The sequence below is a fragment of the Triticum aestivum genome, chromosome 1A (assembly GCF_018294505.1).
Source record: "Triticum aestivum cultivar Chinese Spring chromosome 1A, IWGSC CS RefSeq v2.1, whole genome shotgun sequence".
In the NCBI taxonomy this organism is placed as follows: Eukaryota; Viridiplantae; Streptophyta; class Magnoliopsida; order Poales; family Poaceae; genus Triticum; species Triticum aestivum.
Genome location: NC_057794.1, coordinates 525,427,528 through 525,433,217, shown reverse-complemented (window position 1 = coordinate 525,433,217; position 5,690 = coordinate 525,427,528). Strand labels below are relative to the sequence as shown.

At 42.9% G+C, this 5,690-nt stretch overlaps 1 long non-coding RNA gene across 3 annotated transcripts; it reads right to left on the bottom strand.

Annotated features, from left to right (window-relative positions):
* Nucleotides 1-2,654: 2,654 nt before the first annotated feature.
* On the bottom strand, nt 2,655-5,382 carry LOC123174546 (uncharacterized). 3 transcript variants are annotated; one of them, XR_006487277.1, is made up of 5 exons: nt 5,139-5,382; nt 3,993-4,773; nt 3,441-3,512; nt 3,048-3,125; nt 2,655-2,947 (listed from the first exon to the last, which is right to left on the bottom strand). It is a non-coding gene; the product is annotated as an uncharacterized lncRNA (long non-coding RNA). The 3 variants fall into 3 exon arrangements; XR_006487230.1 differs by having other exon boundaries at nt 3,441-4,127; nt 4,428-4,773; XR_006487180.1 differs by having other exon boundaries at nt 3,441-4,773.
* Between the last annotated feature and the right edge of the window lie 308 nt (nt 5,383-5,690).

Genomic DNA, 5,690 nt, shown 5'->3' with positions numbered 1-5,690 from the left:
AGCAGGTTGCAAATACTTAACTGTCTAGAACATCACAGCATGCACAGTAATAAGAATAATGTAAACATTTGGCTTAGTTATAAGCATAGTATACTTCTTATAAACTGAAAGTGGAACTACTCACAATGAAGAAGTATTAGCAGATAGTTTGTCAACTCATGAAATAACAATTTTTTCAGCCCAAAATGGATGCCATTTTATAACATTGCATAGCATTAGTCAGACAGAGCTGAGCCTTTAACCACTATATAATATTGCCATATAACAACACATGTTCACTGGGTGCCAATATGCCAAAATATAAAAAAGAGGCATACAAGAGACCCATCGAAGACAACACATGACTAATGTTGTACTAAGACCAGTGACATAAACAAAGCACAGCTGATGTGGTGCTAAACTGGATACTGATAAAGTTGCGAGGATGTGATGCTACACTACATTCTAATAAAGTTGGCGAGGGCACAACACTTGTAAGTGATACCCTGCTTCATTCACTATGTAAGAAACAAGTACATTGTAAGCATTGTATCAAAGCAATAACCAGAAGATACCACTAATGTATTAGCATTGTAATTTGTAAGCCAACAAAGTTATATAGGAAGTACAAGTACACAGGGAACTAAATACAAGACTCTCCACAGGCAATGAATAGCATCCTAAAGCACAAACTAGAATGTAAAACAGTGCCAGTTGTAGTGCAGTGAAATGGCTAGCATGAATAAGCTACAATCATTACTGTAAACAGACAAGCAAAATAGTCATAGAATGTCTACATTACTGATCACTAACAAACAAGGCCTAGGAGAATAAACAAGCAAGAACCAGAACACCACCAGAGCTAGATAGATTATACCAAAATCAGTACACTAGCTAGTCGACAGACAGAATATAGAGATGCGTAATTCACCAACCCTAGAACACGGGGGAAGAGGGCTGTGGTACTCGCGGGAGGTAGCCTAGGGGGGAGGAGGGGAAGGGGGGAGAGGTGAGGAATCACCTGTGGGATAACGGCAGGCTGCCGTAGGAGGGTGCCGGCGTCGAGGAGGTGGCAGGCGGCGGCGCGTCGAGGAGGAGGCGGCGCGTCAAGGAGGAGGCGGCACATCGAGGAGGAGGCGCATCGAGGAGGAGGCGGCGCGTCGAGGAGGAGGCGGCGTGTCGACCTTGCCACCCACCTTGGAGCCGGAACCATAGGGCGTGCAGGCGCGGCGGACGTAAGGGACGGAGGGGGCGGCGCTTGCGGGGGAGGCGGGGCTCGGGGGGAGGCGGTGCTCGAGGGGGAGGAAGGGGAGAGAGAGGCGGCGGGGGCACGTGGGCGGCTGCGGCGGACGGAGGCGGCGGATGGCGGGGGCGCGTGGGCGGCTGCGGCGGAAGCGGATGGCGGTGGTCGATCGAGGGGAATCTGGCGAGGGAGGGAGGGAGGACACAGTGCGAGGGCAGTAGGTGGAGTGGGGGGAGGGTTCTAATGGTGCACCACCCCCTCGTGCGCCATAAGTACGACTATTCTAATGGAGCACCACCCCTCGGTGCGCCATTAGAATTTTGTTTTAATCTAGCCCACTAGCCATATCTACAACCTAACCCTATCTACAACAGAACCCACCCACTAGCCCAATTGGTCAGCACGCAGCACACACACCAGGAGGTCCTGGGTTCGATTCCCATGCTCCCCAATATTTTTTTTATGCATTTTAAATGCTGTTTTTTATATTTATTTGTGTTTAAATATGTTCAAACTTGTTTAAATCATAACAGTAATATTTTTTTATAAAAACTGTAATAATTTTTTTTAAAATATGTTCAAATTTGTTACTTGAAAATATCATCCGCGGCGGCGGTGGAGCGGGGGAGGGTGCGGGGGGTGCCCGTTGGTGGCGGTGGAGCGGGGGAGGGTGCGGGGGGTCGGGTGCTCGTCAGCGGCGGTGGAGCGGGGGAGGGTTGCGGTGGGTCGTCGGCGGCGGTGGAGCTAGCGGGGGAGGATGCGGGTGGGATCGAGATGGAGGGGGATCGAGATCGAGATGGAGGGGGAATCGAGATCGAGATGGAGGGGGATCAAGATCAAGTGTCCTCATGAATTCAAAAAGTGTCCATGAAATTTAAAAATATTCATGATATCAAAAAGTGCCCATGAAATACAATCGAGAAATGAAGACTACGATTTAAATACAATCGATCTTAGCTAGCTATCAGTTCACAATCTTCTTGCCCTTCTTTTTCGCAAATGGAGTTCTTCCGTGGAACGGACGTCCTTTAGGTAGGGTGGTCCTGCTTCTTCTTGTGCACTACAACAAGACCCCTCCTATAGAAACGCTTTTTTCCGTATCTAAAAGTCCATATATGCGTTGTTAGTGTATTTACCAACGCTTTGGGATGCATAGCCTTATCCACTGTTGCTAGCGCATAGTGCAACGCTTATAGTGCCGTTGGTAAAGGGGCCGTTGCAAGAGTACAACAGATAAAATAGACTTGTGCAACACTTTTATACGTTGGTGCTTAATGTACAAGAATCAAAATCCCATTGCTTGGCAACAAAGAATTTGCAACGGTTAATTGTTGACACATAGGATGTGAATAATATTATTTTTTTATATATAATGTCAGCATCTAAATTAATGCTCCATGAAGAGAAACCATGAAAATATTATTCATGGGAAGAAGAAATCATATACTTAATAAAATTGTTGGATTACAATAGTGATTATTACAGCAGGAACATCATCTAATGTGATGTATAATCTAAATATTTTCTTGATAGCAAACTTAAACTAAAAGCATCCATCACATCCCTACAACTTAAATAAAACTTAACCGAGGAACATCATCCCTACAACTTAACTAAAACTGAAAGCATCCAGCATCATCATCATCATCACGAACAGGAACATCATTATCGTCATTGCAGTATACTTGCCACACACCCATATAATCCTCCATTTATCTTTTGAATCTACAAACAAAAAACAAAATGAACTGTTAACTCCAGAAACTCATCTACACTAGCTGAATACTATGTACTTCCTCTAGTAAATCGCTGTGAAGAAACTCACCTTGTGAGATCAAATATGAAGTAGTATTAGTAAATGTCAAGTTCATCCTCTCCTCTGCTTGCATGCCACATACCTGCACTGGTACACATGCTAATTAGCTCAAGTAAATAGTTCTTTGAAACTAAAAACAAACCATGATAATTTGTGTGTTGTAAATACAATAGAACAACAAGTGTTTTTTGTGATACATAGTGACATCCATTTTACAAATGGCATAGATAATGATGAGCAAGTATTTTGTGGGCGACAAACAACTCTGGACCCAGAAAAGGAGGATTGCAAATCAATAGTGTGTATACTGTTATAGGAAAATCTTATTGGGCAAACCAAACTAATTTATATTGAAATTGCTAAAATAGTAACTAATTTATAGTGGAATGGCTAAAAGAGTACCTTAATCTTATAGGGACAACTTGTAGGTGCGTATTTCCTTGCAGTGCATTTCATGAGTACAGGCTCATAGTACTGAAAAATAGTAGTACATCACAGGTCAATCCTTGTATTTAGTTTGTTCTTTCCCTTTTCGTATGGAATTTGCAAAATAAAAACGTATGTTCCATCCATATTTCATACATATAATAGGCAGAATAGAACTTGTTCCTGACTTTTAGTGCGAAATAGTACCCGAAAAAATACATCTATAGAAGCACCGTGTCCTGAACTAATGATAACCACAATACCAATATCCTTGTTAGTTGAAAAAGGTAAACTTCTAATACAAAAATATTTCCCATGATTTTTTAAACAGGATACATGGAGATACCATGTTACCACAAAGGCAGTAAAAAAGATAATACAATTATGCTTTATTTGGTCTGAGAGTGCATACGAATATAGCATATAATTTGTATTGGCCACTATACTGGGATAACAATACAATAGCTCCCAACTGTAACAGAAGTACCTATATTATTTTTGGGAACTAAGGGAAAGCATCTAACATACCGCCAAATAGTGGTTGAAATATTCATCATTTGGTACTAAAAACACCTTGTTGATGATATAGTCATACATAATAATCATATCTGACTATCAGAACTTGAAGATCAGCTTTTATTTCAGAAGGGAAAAGACAACAATCTGTAAATATAAATCAATAAGTAACCATTAAAAAGGAAAATAAATAATTCTGCTCAGTTTCAAAGCCAACATGGTATTACATAAGAAACCATATACATACCGTCATACCCCACCTGCAGTATGCGTACTACAAGCCATGTAGACTAAGTTAAGATGTACAATTGTAAAAGCCATGTATATATAGTTCGTGATATTGAACTTGAATTACAATCGCTTATATGTTGTGTTAAATTAATTGGTGCACTTTATTGTTGTTTAAAGCATATCAATTTGCATAATATAGAGAGGCTCGATTATTACCCCTGCTGGAAATGTTATTGGACGAAAACGACATCAGAAAGGCAGGAAGGCACATGAATGAATCAGCATTCGTGCGCGTACTTTGCTGAAACTGGGCACCTCCAGAAAGCGATGAATTGCCATCAGTCACCAAAGAGCTAACACCAATTCTTCGGCCAGAGGAATTTGTAGTACTGACTGGAAAGCTACCATTCATGTCCCTGGGAACAAGTCCAAGGTTGGAGCATGGGGCGCCGGACATGGAGGTCAGCAGTGTTGAACTGAATCACCACCTTGAAGACTGTTGCTTAATAGGATAGAACGTCACTGGAATATAGCAAGGATCTTCCGATATTTTTGCTAGAAGCTGCAAAGTGTAATTATCATTAAGACTTTGACGTAATGCAAGCGAATCAAGAAAATAGTCACCACAAAATTTCTTGACCAATGAGCTTATGAACCAACAGTCCCAGGACGCCTAATTCTAAGTTACTAACTTCTAAGTCTCAAAAATCAAGAGGACTCGTTTCAGGACATCAGAGATAAAAATAACCATCATTGAAAAGCAAGTGTCGATCCAATCTAGAGGTAACACAAATAGAGAGGAAACGGGGCAAGAGAAGTAGACAAGGACAAGATATTTCATTTGAATTACATACTAGCACATGGATACAGCCAAGGCAAAGAACGTGCAGACTTGGTGGGAAGGTTTGAGCCCGTTCATGGCCTTACCTTGGATTCACCGTTGGCTGCAGGGGAGCGGTGTTGAGGGGCGGCGCGCCGGGATCCAGGGCCGCAGGGGAGTGGTGATGAGGGTTTGCACGCCGGGATGGAGGGTCGCAGGGGAGTGGTGAGGGGCGGCGCACCGGCATGTAGGTCGCTGCCGCGCAAAGGAGTCGCAATGCATGATGAGGGCCGGCGGCCGTTGTGGGAGGAGAGGACTGGAGAGGAATAGCGGAGGTTGGGGACAAGGAGGAAAGACCTAGACTAATCCTGAAAGCCAACTTGGGCCGGGCTAGACAAAAGGCTGGGTTAGTGTGTTGGGCTGGGAGTATGTACAAAGATGGGTCACGAGCAAGTCTACAACGCATATTCTACAATGCTTATATGCGTCTCTCTTGTGAATTTTGCAACATACACTCAAAACGTTGTACAATATGTGTTGCTTTACAAAGGGTATCCTTGTAGTGACGTGGTGTGTGCTGCTACTTCATCTTCGTCATCATGTTCGATCTTCGGGTCGCCGTACTTGTCGAAGTCTTGCTCATTGGCTACTCCATCCAT